General features: G+C 44.3%; 1 protein-coding gene across 1 annotated transcript in view; it reads left to right on the top strand.

Annotated features, from left to right (window-relative positions):
* PRKAR2B (protein kinase cAMP-dependent type II regulatory subunit beta) overlaps window positions 1–18,598 on the top strand; it is a 149,918-nt gene that overhangs the window by 1,212 nt on the left and 130,108 nt on the right. The gene's annotated exons all lie outside the window — the stretch shown is intronic.

The following is an 18,598-nucleotide window of genomic DNA, read 5'->3' as shown; positions in this document are numbered from 1 at the left end:
TCAAATATTTTTCTATCTGAGCAGTAACTGTACATATATTTGTAGAATAAACTGTCTACATTGTATCTGCAGACTAATCTATGATCCATCAACATCGTCTGCATTCACATCAGTCCATTCATTCAGCCGGCCTACTTATTTATTTTGGATCGTGTTGTTTAAAGATAGCATATTGTGTTTCTTTTTAGTAATTGCAGATTTATATTCATTGCCATGTATGGCAAGTATACAGTGTCTATTAAAATGACTCACTGGTTGACAGAACTAGATTGCCTCATTCTTCAGAGATCGGAAACCAATGATGGGTAAATCTATGTGCTGTTCAAAACAATGTTTTAAGAGAATCTTCTCAGAAGAGAACAATTTATGCAAGATTTGTCTGTTGCTTTCACATCACCCACCTTACATAAAAGCAGGAATAATGACATGACATGGGCTACTGATGACAGTCAGCCTTTCGTAATTGCAGAGTTGGGTTAATGGATCATATAAAGGATGCATGTACGTTACACAGTGCATATCCCATTAAAATGGAGGAAAATTGAGCTTGTGCCTAAAATATGAAACTGCTTGTATGTACAAGCACACCCTTATTTTTCATGTTTCTTCTTTTTGTTTTTATTCACAGAGTGTATTTCTTTTGCAGTATTTCATCTTTGGCAAACCTATTAGGTGATTAATGCTATATTTTATTCTGTTGAACTGTTGTTCATTCATATATGTATTTGTAAAATGGGCTGGAGTATTTTCTTACAGGATGTGCGGGATCTATCAGCCAATCAGTGACTGCAGCACTTTGCTTATAATGAATGGAAGCATCTGCTAGGCATCTTAAAGCTTCATAGAAGAAAATCCCATGTAAATCTAATAAACTCTCCCTACTGTATATCTCAGCCCTTAGAATGCATGCAATGATTGGCATTAGAACAAAGATGGTGGTGTAAAAAAGGGTAATATGTAATGGAATTATTACATCTAAACACTTTTTTATTCAACAAAATATGCTTGTTGAATACTGATGGTGTTTTAAAAAGGGGAGTTGGCTATTTGCTTTATTGTAGTATTATATAATAAAAGGTACTATGTTTTTTTTATTTAGTATAAATTGTAAATAAAGGCTGCTATACGATGTACAGTGCAAGAGGCTAATGCCAGGTAACGTAGCGTAAAATATTACAATTTGTACTGTGCATGCCCAGATAAAAGTCCTTATGCTTATGCATATTCAGACATATATACATACAGATGTGTTCTCACTCGTCTTCGCTCCAGCCGCGCCAAACAGCCACTCTCTGTGCGCCTGGTCACGAGCAACTCTGCTAGTGTCAGGTGTCTTTTTTGGGGGCAAAAGTATGTCTAAGTCGCAATGTGATGCGACTAGGACGCATCATGAGACTGTGATGATTCATTTGATATGCGACTTGAATATTTGTGTACGTCTGAGTCTCTCAATCAGCATGTGACGTGCTATGATGCAATGACCGCAGCTTTTTTCCATGCCAAGTTCCATTTACAGACTCAGATGCATCACATATCAAGTTATTCAGCACAGTCTCCTAGTGCATCCTATTCACATGGCATTGCGATTTAGACACTTTTTCGGCAAAAAAGATGCACGGGACATCGCAGCTCCCTCACGCCAGGCATATCATGCTACATGCCGTATTGAGGCTAGATAATCAAGGACACACCTGTATGACATTTGTGCATTCTTAATTTTAGAGAGAAGGGAAGGGATGGTAAGTATAGGCGTATTCACGCAAATGTGGTTGAGTCTGATCTAGATACAGCTGAATATACCTGTCAGCAACCATATATTTTTTGGCAGCTGAATGGGAGGTGCATTGTCACAGTTATGCATATATGCAGGCTAATCGCAATATTCATGTAACAATTATGCCTATTTGTATGAACACAGATAGCGCTAGAATTTTTAGACACAAATGTGTTCCATTCAGCATAAGCCCCTAAGTTTATAGAGTTTAGTAAATGAGGGCTTTTAACCTTTGTAAACTATGGAATTTCTACTGGATCAAAGTATAAACTGGGACACAATTCTGGATAGCTGCCATCATTTATGAATTATTATTTTTTTGCTGCATGTCATTGAGCACTTTTTCAGTTAGCAGGCTGTGTGTTTTTTTTTTTTTTTTTATGGCTGTACTGTCCCTCAATGGGAATTGACAAGAACTCTGACGTCTGTACTGTAGATCAGCAACTTTATTTAAACATTTAACTAATTTTTTTTAAAAAATGCTTTAGAAATTGTTGTTATATTATTACAAAATATACAGTCAGGTGCATAAATATTGGGACTGACAGAATTTTCATATTTTGGCCTCTATTCATCACCACAAGGTCTTTGAAATGAAACAAACAAGATGTGCTTTAACTGCAGACTTTCAGATTTAATTTGAGGGTAATTACATCCAAATCAGGTGAACGGTGTAGGAATTACAACGGTTTCTATATGTGCCTCCCACTTTTTAAGGGGCCAAAAGTAATGGGACAAACTAAACAATCCTAAATCTAACTTTCACTTTTTAATACTTTGTTGCAAATCCTTTGCAGGCAATTACAGCCTGAAGTCTGGAACGCATAGACATCACCAGATGCTGGGTTTCATCCCTAGTGATGCTCTGTCAGGCCTCTACTGCAAATGTCTTCAGTTCCTGCTTGTTCTTGGGGCATTTTCCCTTCAGTTTTGTCTTCATCAAGTGTAATGCATGCTCAATCGGATTCAGGTCAGAGGATTGACTTGGCCATTGCATAACATTCCACTTTTTAGCCTTAAAAAACTCTTTGGTTGCTTTTGCAGTTTGCTTCAGGTCATTGTCCATCTGCACTGTGAAGCGCCGTCCAATGAGTTCTGAAGCATTTGACTGAATATGAGCATATAATATTGCCCGAAACACTTCAGAATTCATTCTGCTGCTTTTGTCAGCAGTCACATCATCAATAAATACAAGGGAACCAGTTCCATTGGCAGCCATACATGCCCACGCCATGACACTACCACCACCATGCTTCACTGATGAGGTGGTATGTTTTGGATCATGAGCAGTTCCTTTCCTTCTCCATACTCTTCTCTTCCCATCACTCTGGTACAACTTGATCTTTGTCTCATCTGTCCATAGGATGTTGTTCCAGAACTGTAATGCTTTTTTTAGATGTTGTTTGGCAAACTCTAATCTGGTATTCCTGTTTTTGTGACTCACCAATGGTTTACATCTTGTGGTGAACCCTCTATATTCACTCTTGTGGTCTTCTCTTGATTGTTGACTTTGACACATATACACCTACCTCCTGGAGAGTGTTCTTGATTTGGCAACTGTTGTGAAGGGGTTTTTCTTCACGAGGGAAATAATTATTCTGTCATTCACCACAGTTTGTTTTCCGTGGTCTTCCGGGTCTTTTGGTGTTGCTGAGCTCTCCGGTGCGTTCTTTCTTTTTAAGAATGTTCCAAACAGTTGATCTGGCCACACCTAATGTTTTTGCTATCTCTCTGATGGGTTTGTTTTGATTTTTCAGCCTAATGATGGCTTGCTTCACTGATCGTGACAGCTCTTTGGATCTCATATTGAGAGTCGACAGCAACTGATTCCAAATGCAAATGTCACACCTAGAATCAACTCCAGACCTTTTACCTGCTTAATTGATAATGAAATAATGAGGGAATAGCCCACACCTGTCCCTGAAATAACTTTTGAGTTGATAGTCCCATTACTTTTGGCCCCTTAAAAAGTGGGAGGCACATATAGAAACCGTTGTAATTCCTACACCGTTCACCTGATTTGGATGTAATTACCCTCAAATTAAATCTGAAAGTCTGCAGTTAAAGCACATCTTGTTTGTTTAATTTCAAAGCCATTGTAGTGGTGAATAGAGGCCAAAATATGAAAATTATGTCAATGTCCCAATATTTATGCACCTGACTGTATATGCAGAGCGCAGCAGAGCTTGTAAAATGCAGCTCTGAAGGTCCCCTCCAATCACTCTGAACAACTAAGTTCCTAGCTTAGTGGTGGCCGGCCTCTGAAACAACCTCCCCAGAATGTCGATCGCAAGGTATTTGGGGAAGCATAAACAGCATGTGATGTTGGTGGTCACAGATCAGACCCTTAAAGAAGACGAAACAATTTCCTCTTACAGGACGCCAGAGAAGAGCAGAGCCTGCGGTTGCATGGGATAAGACCATAAAAGGGAAAACCCACCTGCCTGCAGTCGCAGCCCATGCAACACCTGCAGACAATTGGTTGAAAAATCCTACATTCTAATAGGCTTCTCTAACGTCTTTATGTCTATATATACATATCTCTGGTAGCTCTTTTATTTGATACATCTTGTTTTCTTCTTCGGGGTCCATGGGGTCCACAGCCATTACGTTGGGGTATGTGGTTGGAGTGATCCAGGCACCAAACAGTTAAAACAAGCTCTCAGCTCCCAGGATGCCCTGGGTCCTCCCCACATATACCCCGCTACAGGCAGTCAGATGTTCTGTTTGGGGCAAGCAGTCCCAGAGACAAGTTTTTTTTTTTTTTTTTTGTCTCTCTCTGAGCAGGCGGCATGTGCTGTGAGAAGTAGCTAGGCGTCTGATGGGAGACGCGCGAGTTACCTGCTCCATCTACCCTCGCCGGCGCCGCAACACTGGTGTAAAGCCAGTGATTCCGGCAGGGACACAGGGCCCTGGACTGCAACCGGGAACCATGGGGATGCAGGTAAGGGTGGTTGCAGCGGCCGCTGACGCCGGAGCCACGTGGCGGTCCGTCCTCCGGCGGTGGAGACTGGCAGGGGGACCGCTGTAGTGAGGAGCCAGGGTAGTCTGCCTCTCACACTAGACCACCGGGACTTGATGGATTCCTGACAGCCGGGGGTTAGATGGCGGTGGCCATGTCAGTGAGCCGGGTGGATCCATACAGCATAGGGGAGTTCGCTCTCCCCGGTGGCCCCTCCCTCAACCCTCACATCGGCCCTGCTAGGCTTCCACGTCTGGGTTGCTCTTCCCAGCCTCCCTCTATATGAGTCAGCCAGAGACCACTGTCAGGTGCTCTCGGTGGCTGTACACTCAGGAGGTTTGGTCAGTCTCCCTGTGTGCCTCTCCCACAGTGACTGGTCATACAGAGCTCTATATTCTACTAGGCCTCCAGCTGTTCGTAGTGAACTAAGAGCTTAGGATGCATATGCTTATATAGGTGGTATATATGCATTGCATGTGAGTTTTGAAAGCTGCTGTGTGTGATACTGTCTTTTATGTCTATATAACTGTCAGTCTGCTAACCTATCACTGCTGTTTCTCCTTATAACCCTCTACTACAGGTGTGTGGTGTAGTTTGGGTGAAACATTGTCACATGTGTGCTCAGAACTTTTGCATAAAAAATCATTGTGCTGGTGTCTTGTATGGCCTGCAAAGCGGGGTTATCTCCACAGGATTTCATACAAAATGGATTATGTGATCACTGTTTTTAAAGAGTCACTACATCAGTCAAACTTACCAGCCTCTGGACAAGAGCCCCTTTGGGCTTCTTTTTCCCAGATCATGGTGCAGGTTGTGTAACGATTGGTGGCCCCAGTGATAAGATATCAGCTGCTGCAACCTGCTATGTTTATGCCCCCTATGCTTCCATCTTGGATGGATTTGTATGCGCACGCTGGACAGGGAATGGCTTCATCTTCAGCAGCTTTTCAGCAGCTGCTACAAGCAGCTAGACCAATGCAGCCAAAGACCAGAAGGCGTCCGGCCTCACATGCAGGCCAAGCCACTGACTCCGGCACGTCCTCTGATGAGGGTGAGGAGGCGCATGATTCCTCTCAAAACTCTCTTTTGGGGGAGGAAAGGGATAATTTTCCAGTAGCAGATGTCCTTTTTTTAATTAGGGCAGTCAAAGCTGTGTTAAGCATATATGAGCGAGAACTGCTGCAAAGAAAGGCGCCTGTGTTTAAGCGCCAGAGAGTGGCGAAGGCTGAGTTTCCCAAATCAGAACACTTGTCGGAGCTTTTGGGGGAAGCCTGGAAAGTTCCGGATCAAAAGTTACATCTTACTAGAAAGGTTGTGGCCTTATACCCTTTTCCGTCGGAACAGTGTACTAAATGGGAAATTCCGCCGTCGGTAGACGCACATGTGGCATAGCTGGTAAGGAGTGCCACATTGCCCATACCGTCTGCATCTTCTCTTAAAAATGTAACAGATAGGAGGCTGGAAGCCTGTCTTAAGGCAGTCTTCTCGCTTTCAGGCGTGGCCACTCGCCAAGCTATGGCTACGGCTTGGGTTTCCAAAGTCATTGAAGAATGGATGAAGACTTTGGCAGAATTCCTGCCAGAAATGTCTAAGGAGCAGCTGGAGAATATTTCCTATGTCAAGGAAGCTGCATCCTATTTGGGGGAGGCAGCATTGGATGCCAGGATATTATCTTCTAAAGCATCAACTGTCTCCATTGTGGTGCGCAGAGCCCTGTGGTTAAGGGATTGGAAGGCGGATGCAGGGTCTAAGAAGGCCTTAGAATCCCGTCCGTTTACGGGAGGTATTCCGTTTGGGACAGAGCTGGACAGGATTGTGGCTACAGTGGCAGCTTCTAAAATGGCTGGTCTACCCTCAGCATCTGGTACTACACCTAAAGGGTTGTCCTTTCGGACCTTTCGGCCGCAGGGGAAAGTTAGAGGTCAATCCTCACCTATAGCCAGTTCTAGCAGAAAACCACTATCTAAGAAACCCTGGCCGAATAAACGTCCGACTTCCAGGTCCCAGGACAAGCCGGTGGCCTGATGGGGCGGGCCTCCCCCTGGGGTAGGAGGCTGACTTCTTCAGTTTTCAGACACCTGGCATCTCACAACAACGGTTGCCTGGGTTCGGGAAGTTGTCTCCCGGGGAAATGCACTGACAATCTGGAGAAGTCCTCCCCAGAGGTTCTTTTGCATAACCCAGTCAGTGGGTTCGGTAAAGGCCTTGGCCCTCCAACAGGCTATACAATCCCTGCTAATATCAGGTGTGATTATCTAGGTTCCAGGGAATCAATTACGGAAAGGTTATTATTCCAACCTATTCTTTATTCAGAAACCGAATGAGTCCTACCGGCCTATTTTGAACCTAAAGGTGCTCAACACATTTTATTTGGGTGCCCAGTTTTCGTATGGAAACACTGCGATCAATTGTGTTGGCAATGGAGCCGGGGGATTTCATGGTATCCCTGGATATCCAGGATGCATATCTGCATATACCAACTGCACCATCCCACCAGCAGTTTCTGCGGTTTGCGGTGGGGCAGAAACACTTCCAGTTCCAGGCACTGCTGTTCGGTTTATCCACAGCCCCTCGGGTGTTTACAAAAGTGATGGCAGTGATGATGGCATGTCTCAGGCACCAGGGCGTCAGAATTCTGCCATACCTGGATGATCTCCTGTTGTTAGGACAGTCTCCACAGGAGTTGCAGTATCATCTCGGGCTGACAGTTTCGTGTCTACACAGTCACGGTTGGATCATAAATTGGAAGAAGTCGTCACTTCTTCCAGTGCAACAGATGGTACATTTGGGGGCACGCCTGGACTCCTTGGCATAGAGAATATATCTGCCAGAGGACAAGATTGCGGCCCTCCAGTTGTGGATACACAACTTGCTTCACAACAGGCTGGTGTCTGTACAGTCAGCAATGCGGGTGCTGGGGTCAATGGTGTCCACCTTCAGCATGGTGGAATTATGCCCAATTTCACTCCAGACCATTGCAGCGGTTGATCCTCTTACTCTGGAACGGGGAGTACCGATCAATAAAATCTCAGATGATCCATCTCTCACTGGAAGTTTGGTTGTCCCTGTCTTGGTGGTTGTGGACGTGCTGTCTAAACCAGGGTTGCCCATTTTGGATTCCAGAGTGGGCACTCCTCACGATCGATGCCAGTCTTCACGGCTGGGGGGTGGTGACAGGTCAGTACACTTTTCAAGGAAGATGGACAAAGGCAGAGAGTCTTCTGTCCTTAAATATCCTAGAACTGAGAGCAGTATTCAGAGCGTTTGTGCAGGCTCAGGAAATACTGAAGGGCAGACCTGTAAAAGTACAATCCGACAATGTCACCATGGTAGCTTACCTCAATCATCAGGATGGCACACGGAGTCAGGGGGGCCATGGCAGAAGTGTCAAAAATTCTTGTCTGGGCGGAACATCACCTTCTAGCAATATCAGTCGTGTTCATACTAGGGGTCTTAAATTGAGAGGCGGACTTCCTGAGTTGGCAGGATATAAACAACGGAGAGTGGGCTCTTCATCCACAGGTATTCCAGGGCCTGGTGGACAGATGGGGTCTTCCAGAAATAGACCTCATGGCCTCAAGACACAACCACAGGTTGCACAGGTACGGGTAAAGGACCAGGGATCCGGTGGCCGAATTTGTAGACGCTCTGGCATGGCAGTAAGGTGTAATTTCAGACTAGCATATCTTTTTCCGCCTTTGGCTCTTCATCCCAGGGTCATCAGGAAGGTCAAGCAGGAAAGCGGTATGGTGATACTGATAGCTCCTGCCTGGCCCAGACGCCATTGGTTCACCGATATACAGAGTCTCTCCATAGACACTCAGTGGCCTCTTCCTCTAAGGCTGGACCTGTTAATACAGGGTCCCTGCTTGTACCCGAATCTTCCTCGTCTGTCTTTGACTGCATGGCTCTTGAGGCCTCCGTCCTAAAGACAAAGGTGTTTTCTGATTCTGTAATGCAGACAATGTTGAGGGAGCGGAAACCTTCCTCTGCCCGAATCTATTATAGAATTTGGCACTCATTTTTTCAGTGGTGTGAACTGAGAGAATATGATCCTAAAGTGTTTAGGGTCTCTCGAGTGCTTTCTTTTCTTCAGACCGGTTTAGAGCAAGGTCTCCGTCTGGCCTCCCTGAGAGTTCAGGTTTCTGCACTTTCGGTTTGGTTTCAGCGGAAGATTGCCCCGCTGCCGGATGTAAGGACCTTTTTTCAGGGTGTTCTAAGGGTTCAGCCGCCCTTTGCTCCCCCGGTAGCCCCGTGGGATTTGACATTAGTTCTCAGGGCTTTACAGGCTCCCCCATTTGAACCCCTGAAATCAGTAGACCTCAAGTGGTTGACAGCAAAGACGGTTTTTCTTCTTTCTATCGCCTCTGCCCGTAGGATCTCTGATTTGGCAGCTCTTTCTGTCAGCTCCCCCTTTTTGATATTCCATCAGGATAGAGCGGTACTGCATACTAAAGCGGGACACCTTCCTAAGCTGGTATCGCGTTTTCATATAAATTAAGAAATTGTGGTCCCAGCTTTTCAGACTTCAGGCCTCTCTGTAGGTGAGGCTTCTCTGGATATTGTTCGTGCGCTACGTATTTATGTGGATCGCACTAACAGCTTGAGGAAATCCGATTCTCTCTTTGTGCTGTATGGCTGTATCGCCAGATGGCTTCGTATGGCAATTTCTCAGGCATACACTCAGGCCGGTTGCATGGTGCCAGACTGGGTTACTGCGCATTCTACACGGTCAGTGGGACCTTCGTGGGCGGCCCGCTGGAGTGCCTCTGCGTAACAATTGTGCAAGGCAGCCACATGGTCTTCCGTCCACACCTTTGTCAAGTTATGCATTTGACACCTTTGCCTCTCAGGATGCTTCTTTCGGGCGTAGGATTCTCCGTTCTACTAAGACAGAGGAGCGTCCCCGCCCTTAGGGGTATTGCTTTGGGACATCCCCAACGTAATGGCTGTGGACCCCATGGATCCCGAAGAAGAAAATAAGTTATGGTATAACATACCTTTGTTAACTCTTTTTCTTCGCGGTCCATGGGGTCCACAGGACACCCGCCCTAACGCACCTGGTGTTATTGGGTAATCTTTTTTGTATCTCTGAGATTTCCCTCTTCTGTGAGAGATTTTGTCTAGAGAACAAGGGTTCTTCCTTATTATCTTTTGCCTTCTCCTGCTTGGGCTTTTATAACAAACTGACTGCTTGTAGCCGGGGGTGGGGTATATGTGGGTAGGACCCAGGGCATCCTGGGAGCTGAGAACTTGTTTTAACTGTTTGGTGCCTGGATCACACCAACCACATACCCCAACGTAATGGCTGTGGACCCCATGGACCTCGAAGAAAAAGAGTTAACAAAGGTATGTTATACCATAACTCTTATTTTTTACTTTAGTTGAACTTTAAATATTTTTTGGTCTCTGACATTAATTGTTGACATCGGTAAACGCTGCACAATTTTAATAATTTTCTATGGTCAGTATGATATTCAAGGTGTGTTTAAGTTGGGTCACCCACATTACTGTATTCAGTCTTCATCTCTAGCTCATTCAGGGTATCCTTCACAATATAGACTTTTAAAGGAGATAGCTGTGATGGTCATTTGGTTATCATTGACCGGTCTTCTCATGTGATTGTATAAGTAAAGAAAAACCTGTTTGTGACAGGAACAGTGTTATATTGTGAGAGGAAAAATGCAAACAAGATATTATTATGTATCTTATTGTCTTTTATATGTGAATATGACTTGTATAGATCACCACACATGCTCCTTCAATTCTCTCCAGATTTTCCCGCATGTCCTATATAATGCCTAGAATCCTCAAATGTCCCTTATATGGCATAAAACATCCTCCACATGCCCCATGCACTTACAGTATAGTTAATTGGTACTATCCCTGTGGAAAGCTCCACACAGACACAGCATTTGTATCATTCAAGGAACCATGCACCTTTATAACATCCCAGAGTAGGACACTTTAGAACAACTGAAAGATTGCCTGCACAGCAACATTGAGTGACACTACCATCAGTGATCGCCAAAAAAATGTGGACCCCAGGGACCCCTCAGTTTAAAAAATCGGAGTCTTACCTGACCTTTTCTAGGTCCCATCTAAATTAAGGTTTTCTGTAAATCTTAAGCAGCCCATACACGGTGCAATTTGTTGCACGATATGGCTGATTTAGATCAATCGTCAATCGTGTACATCGTGTGCGGTATTTGTACGATTACGATGCGCGTCCCTGCCGTCGTAAATCTGCATCGTAGATCTTATGTAAAAACTGTAAGATTACGGCCTCTCGTGTACGATGTGACACACCGCTGTTTTGCTTGATATACGATCTGATGTATGAGGTCTTGCAAAATCCCAGGCCACTCCCCCCCCCCCCCCTCCATTGTGGGGAATGACGCATCGGTATCGTATGATCATATGTACAATCGTACACCATTTGACCAAATCGTATAGAGAATTTCAAGGGGAGAATCTAAAGGGAAATTGTACAGCACATCTTAACGTTAGGAATCGCACCCTATAAGGCCGGCTTAACAATATAGCTGCTACATTCAATGAAGCATGTAGCAGATGATATTGGCCCTGGTAGGAAGAAAACAAACACATAGGCCCCCACATGAAGAAAAACTCACACATTGGTCCCCACATGAAAAAAAACACACTTTGGCCCTGTTATGATAAAAAAAATATAAACACATTGGCCCCCACAGGAAAAATAATATAATCACATTGGCCCCCACAGGATAAAAATACAAACACATTGGCCTCCACAGGAAGAAAAAAACACATTGGCCCCCACAGGAAAAAAAAATTAAACACATTGATTAAAACTCATTGCACTGCAGTCTGCCCTGCTGTGTCAATGTAGCAGGAGGCGGCATGCAGCTTTGTGACGTTATGTCACCTCATCACAATCTCTGGGTCACGCCAGGATCGGGCTGCGTCTGAGGCACCTGGAAAAGTCCAGCGCTGCCAGGCTACAAGGATGCAGCACGTAGAGTGCAGACAGGGTTACATCAGAATATGTGGGCTCCAGTATAAATTAAACAAGTAGTGCTCCCCAATCAGAGGCACAGATACGGGGAAGCGGGCAGATGCTCACAAAGACTGGGTGGGCAGTGGCACACATGGGGGCTGGGGCAGTGGCACACATGGGGGCTGTGGCAGAGGCACACATGGGGGCTGGGGCAGAGGCACACATGGTGGTGGTATAGATAGAAAAAAGCAGAGTACCTAGGACTGAGCCTTGTATTACTCCAAATGATAGAGGAAACAGAGAGGTTGTGGATCAAGTGAAGCAAACTCTGAGAGCGATTTGATAAGTAGGATGAGAATCAGGATAACAGTGTCCTGAAGACCTAGAGATTGTAGCTTTTGTATGCTGCTAGAGAATGGTGAACAGTGTAAAACCATCGGGTTTATGTACATTTCTAAATGAGGCCCTAAAGCCTGAAGAGGCGGAGGAGATTAATTTCAAGGAGAATCACCTTAGTTTTATCAATTTTTTCTCCCAATTCATCCCCATATTATCAATGATTCTCCCAATTCATCCCTGTGTTATCAATAATTATTCCAATTCACCCTTGTGAGCAGGGGTATAGCAAAACCTATGGGGGCTCCATAGCAAAATTTCTACAGGGCGCACCCTGTGCAAATTATTTTGTAATTTATGCATTTTTATAGTGCAAATATTAGATCATTTACAATCTGCCTACATACTGTAGCTGACATAAAGGATTGAATGATTGGTGATTAGCATATAGTAAACATTATAAAGGAAAAAATATATCTTTTCTCGTTTTTCCTAATTGTTTATGATTTAACGTGGTATATAAGAAGGCTGTGTTTCACGAATACCCCTTTCACACCGCATTGCCAGGTTGCACCCGGGAGTTTGAACACGGGTCCAACCCGGATGAGACCTCTTTCAGACTGGCGGCCCGACTCTGCTAATCACTAGGTCAATTACGTCACCGCCGTCATGTGCCAAACTGGCTCTTGGAGATGAGATCATCTCCAAGCGCTGGCTTTTCCTATGTTGTGAACGGGTCCCAGGTCGCATCGACCCAGGTTACCCGTTCAAACTGCACCACGAGCCGGGTTGAAGACGTGTTCAACCCTGCTCGTTACCCGGGTTGAAATGCCTGGTCGCTCGACCTGGGTTATTTTGACTGGGCCCTTTTACACTGAGCAATATCCCGGGTTGCTGTGCTTTCTCGTGAAATAACCTGGGTTATTGCAGGCAGTGTGAAAGGGGTATAATAAATCAGTCAGTGAAGAGAGACAGAGGTGGAGCTGGCCGATTCAGTGAAAACAGATGCCCTGCAGCAGCACTCTGGTGAGAATAGAGAAACCGGGGCACAGGAGATGGCAGTGTAACTCGGTGCAGAGAGAAGGCTGGGCCGCACAGGCGGCCCAAGCCCTGTAGCAGCCGCACTCCCTGCACCTACTGTAACAACGCCTTTTTCCCTAGTCTTAAAAATAACTGAAGCATAAAATACTATAATACAGAGCATTTTAGATGAGCCTGTGTTAGGCTCAACTATTTGGTAGTCCCAAGAAGCTGTGATGTGATATGAGCGAGGATGGTGCAGTGTGATTGGGCGGGTTATGCATGTGGGACCCGGTTTTTAAGTTTTTGAGTCCCCCACCATAGTTTTGAGGTAAAATAAATGCTAGCCATATACTAAAGCCGCAGGGCGCTCTGCTGGAGCTGCTCTGCTCCAGTGTCTAGGTCTGAAATCTTGGTCACCAAGGCAACCTGGCAACCAGTATTTGTCGAGCACTGACTTACAGTATATAGTTTACACCAACGCCAGTGGTAATCCCTGCTTGATATCCTCCGTCTTACTTAAACATACTTTTCCAGAGAATAGTCTGTATCACTCAACTGCCAAAGCAATATTTACGTAGTAAATTTTGGCGCAAGGATCTCAGTTTTGGAGATCCTTGTGCCAAATTTGGAGATCTCCTAAAACAGCTTCCACTCACAGGCAAGGGCATACAGTAGCTACGCCCTTGTCTGTAAGTGGCAGCTGGTGTGCCAAAGATTGGAAGAGTATGTACGGTGACACAAATCTTTCCAATAGATTGTTTCAGCAGATGCAGATCTGAGGTCTGCTGCAAATTTGGACAGCTGTGTAGGCATATATTGGGTGTAGAATCTGCTTATAGGTCTCTAGTAGGATTGTGTCAACAGTCTGGTCTGGAGTTGGACCCCCTGAGGTTTGGACAAATGTGTAACCATATTAAGTTATGCAGCGTCATAATAGATGAATAATTAGCTTTATCCATTGTTTCTAAATTAAAAACTTCAGAAAAATGGAGGGAGGTGTCTGAAGGGGTAAGGGTGACAGGCCAAAATTTGTTATATAGTCCTTACCTGAAGAGGTTATTCATATTCTTTTTATAAGTTGTTGCTGTTTGGGACCATATTGGAAGGATGTAATCCAAAATCTTCATAAGTAGTCCTTTTAGTAGTCCTATAAATAAACCAGGAACTAATCAGAGTATCAATGTAGTACAAAATGTCACCACAAAATGGCTGCCAGTAGCTGGAAATCCTTTATATAGGGCTGTGACCTGCATTGTGACATCACAATGCATGCAGGCAGCAGCTAGAGATGGCTGCAGCTTAGATGAGCTCTGGACCCTACCTGCCATTTTTATATAACATCAGTAAAATTTTGTGAAGGCTGGCGCTTCCTTTGTGAGTCTCTGATCTTCAACAGTGAACCCTGCATGGGGATTTGGGCTCTGCAGATGGAAGGCTATAACCTTATACAGTGCCTCCAGATGTAGTATGCTGGTGCAGGTACAAAGAATGATCATCAAGCTGGGTCTGGTATACAAATGGATTGCAGAAGGAAAATCAAGACACGTCACATACAGCTAATACTGGATTCTGAAAGTGCTTATTAGTTTCCCAACATTGGAAGTCCCCTTCCCCCCCCCCCCCATTTGACAAAGTTGTTACAAAAACTCAATTTCTTTTCGAAATGGAGACTAGGGATGCTAGTTACTCTGAGGCTCCGTCTTCATCTATTGTAAAGTGGTAGCCATGGCATATCTATGTCACTGATGGTAGAGGTGCCCCCTCTGTGAGAATTAGCCCTCTGGACCCGTCTTCCCCTTGCAATCTAAATGAACCTCCCTCGGGAGATTCAGATGTTTAGTCTATCTATTTGCTATATTTTGTATTGTAATAATTGTTAGATATTTATGGATGTCCTGTTCATACCTTATTATTTTCATTGTTATTGTCTTTCTTTTACCCCCTATGCCCCTTTCTCCTTTTTCTGTACCCCATTTTTTCTATTTTTATCTCAATAAAAATTTATTGATGGAAAACAAAAAAAAAAAAAGAAGGCTGTGATTCACTAATACCCCTTTCACACCGCATTGCCAGGTCGCACCTGGGATTTTGAACATGGGTCCATCCCGGATGAGACTCCTTTTAGACTGGCAGCCCGACTCGTCTTAATGCTGGGTCGAAGACGTCACCGCCGTCATGTGCCAAGCTCGCTCTTGGAGACGTGATCATCTCCAAGCGCCGGCTCTACCTATGCTGTGAACGGGTCCCAGCATAACTGAAGCATAAAATGCAATAATACAGAGCATGTTAGATGAGCCTGTGTTAGGCTCATCTATTTGGCAGTCCCAAGAAGTAGTGATTGGCTTATGAGCAAGGATGGCGCAGCATGATTGGGCGGGGCATGCATGTGGGACCCGTTTCTTTTTTTTGTGTCCCCCACCATAGTTTTGAGGTAAAATAAACATTAGTTAGATACTAAAGCCTAATAGGAGACATTCCATTATATTGCCAGATAGAAGATAGGTCTTTTGGAAAAGTAGATGTGTGTGTGTGTGTGTGTGTGTGTAATGAAAACTTTCTTGACATAAAAATCTAAAATCCATTTAAAGCTTCTGTTCCTTAGATTGTACAATTTTTTCAGGTTGGTCTCGGTATACAGATTTGTCCTCATACATTGAGCCTCAAGAGACGCCTGGAATGAGTGAGCCGCCATGTCCTGTGCGACTCTGCTTGCGCCAATCATCTTTTTCCCTCAAAATGCGTGTTACTCGCAATGCAATGTGACTAAGATGCACCAGGAGACTGCACTGATCATTTTGATCACTTGTATATCGGTGTACAACTGAGTCTGTAAATGAAGCTAGCAAGAAAGCTCTGTCCCTGTGAATCTCCACTGCACATACAGTGAGAGTGCCTCTGTACATGAATCGACGCCGGCTAGTGCTGCAACCGAGTGATCAGCTGGTCGCCGAGGTTCCCTTTCTGTGACCCTGGTCAGCTGTGCTGTAAACAGAGAAGCCAGTTTACAGCACATTGCAGGGGTCACAGTGCAGAAGCCCCAGCGACCAGCTGAGCGAAGGAGAGAGCTCACTGATCAGCGGACCCCCGGCTGCAGGTAAGTGTTTGCTTTGTTTTTTATTATTAACTTTTTTTCTTTGCAGTGATCAGCTTGTGGTCTATTTAGGGCTCCCACACTGTATTTTTTCACAATTCCCCCTTAGTAAATTTCAAGCAGATTGCTTTTCCCATTACAAGCATGGGAAATGCGATCTGCTTGCTAATGAAATGCGAATTAAAGGGCTTGGAGTCGTTTTTCACAAAATGTACTCCAATCGCCCTTAAATACATTTCAGTGAAACTAAAATAATGTGAAAAGGATGTGAAAACATAAAAAAAGATAAACAGAGCCCTATGTATTATCACAAAATCTTAGAACTACTGAACAGTTGTTGGTACTTCGCATTGGGAAGTGTTATGCCCCTTCTAAGTAAGCTATTTCAAGATGGATAAGAGAGGTAACAATACAGATGTGTCCTTACACAACTTTGCTGCAGTCGCGCCAAAAAGCCCCTCTAGGCGCCCCGGTCCCCTGAGACTCTGCTGGCGCCGGGCGTCTTTTTTGCTTCTTGCTTTTTGCAGAAAATGCGTCTGTCACGATAAAAAGCGACGACGCGCATCAGCAGATTGTGCTGAATAATTTGATATGCGACACTTGTATATCTGTGTGCAACTGAGTCCCTGAATCTGTATATGAAGTGCTACAATGCAGCTTTTTTCATTCCAAGTTCCATAGAGCTTCATATACAGACTCGGGTGCACACAGATATACAAGTGTCGCATATCAAATGAATCAGTTCAGGCTGCTGGTGCTTCCTTGTCAAATCTCATTGTGACATTAACGTATTTTCATTAAAAAAGACGCCCGACCCTAGCAGAGTAGCATGGGACATGGCGGCTCACTCACGCCAGACAAGTTAAGCTGTGTGGTGTTTTGAGGTTAGTGTATGAGGACACATCTGTACATCATACACAAAGGATGGAAATAAGCAACAAAAGGTCATGCTCGACTAAAGTGATGGCAACTTCTAGGTACAAGTGTCTGCAACAGAACTTTCTAAATCAGCAGGATACTTACTCACGTTATTACCTATAATTTTCAGTTTTAGAGACAAATTTTCAAGATAGCTACCTAGAATAAATGTCTCCCATGTAGCATTCTTATGCCCCCACTTGTGGTTTTCTTGGGTACATTCGGGTTGTAATGACAACCATGGATATTGAGCAAGAACACTGTGTATTATACTTACCGATAATTCATTCTCTTCAAAATACCCATGTGGTTTCTAAAAGACAGCTTGGGAAGTCACTTAATGGGGGTGATTCAATTCAGTGCGATGTTGAATAGAGCCGGGAAGGAGTTCCCATAGCTATTCAATCGACCGCGCTGTTAAGTCCGGCTCTAACCACTAAAATCACAGAATGCTGGTTACCGCGCCTTAAGCTGGGTGTTTGGTCTTGGAAATCGTCGTTTCCAGTCTAAATTGGCGGCCGCAAGGCTGTTAGCGCGGCTCTAAGGCGCAAAACAGTATCGCAATCTGCACACAAGTTGGATTTCTGCAAGCGAGTCAATTAAATAGTTCCGGGAACTCCTTCCCGGGGCTATTCAGCATCGTGGAAATTGAATCGCCCCTAAAGACACTAACGAAGAGGAGAAGTTGCATTATATACCACCAAGGGGTTTGTTTAAAAACTCTTTTTTCTACATTCTGGTCTGGATTTAATCCATTGTAAAGACTTCCAGTATTTAGAAGAAAAGGAATTATCTGTGAGTGTAATATGCAGTTATATAATGACTTGTGGAATTTGGGCCATGTTTCCATGTCATTTTACCTCATCCCTCCAATAAGTGTGTAAAGTCTCTTGTTCTCTTTACAGCATAATGTATGCCCAAATCTTTTACTGAACAGTTAAATATAAATAAACAATGTGTGCTGTCATATGTGGGATTTTTTTATAAACTGCTTAAAATGCAAATTAATTTATTTTAGAGGATCCTCATTTTTATACAGTAGCTTAAAAGGAGAACTGGTTTCTTTGTTTGGCTTGTCATATATGAATACATTCTTCTTTTTTCAATATGTAGGGCACACGTACAATGCTAAAAATATGTTTTACAGAAAACCCGATGAAGGACATTTACATACAGGCAAGTAACTACATAATTCATGGATGTACATAAACCTGATGGTCTATGTACATCTCCAAAATGTGTGGGTCTGCGCATGTGCAGAACGAGTCCTGCATGTTAGTATGCAGTGCCCCCAAGCCGCAGCATGATTGCAGCCGTTTTCGAATAGAGAGGGGTGTCGCCGGCCTGTGTCCCTGTGTTCTGGGAGTGCAGTGACTAGGGTCTGTGTCAGAGGCGCAGATTTCCCAGCCTCATAAGCAGCAGAATAGGCCAGTCTGAGTAAGCTTCAGCTTCCTCAGACGGCGATGCCACAAACCGATGGTTGCTATGTTAATCCGATGGTGCGTCTTTGGACTC

The sequence above is a fragment of the Taudactylus pleione genome, unplaced genomic scaffold (assembly GCF_031769625.1).
Source record: "Taudactylus pleione unplaced genomic scaffold, aTauple2 ptg000251l, whole genome shotgun sequence".
NCBI lineage: Eukaryota > Metazoa > Chordata > Amphibia > Anura > Myobatrachidae > Taudactylus > Taudactylus pleione.
Note: the sequence above shows the minus strand (reverse complement) of the source record. Positions and strands in the feature narration are given on the sequence as shown.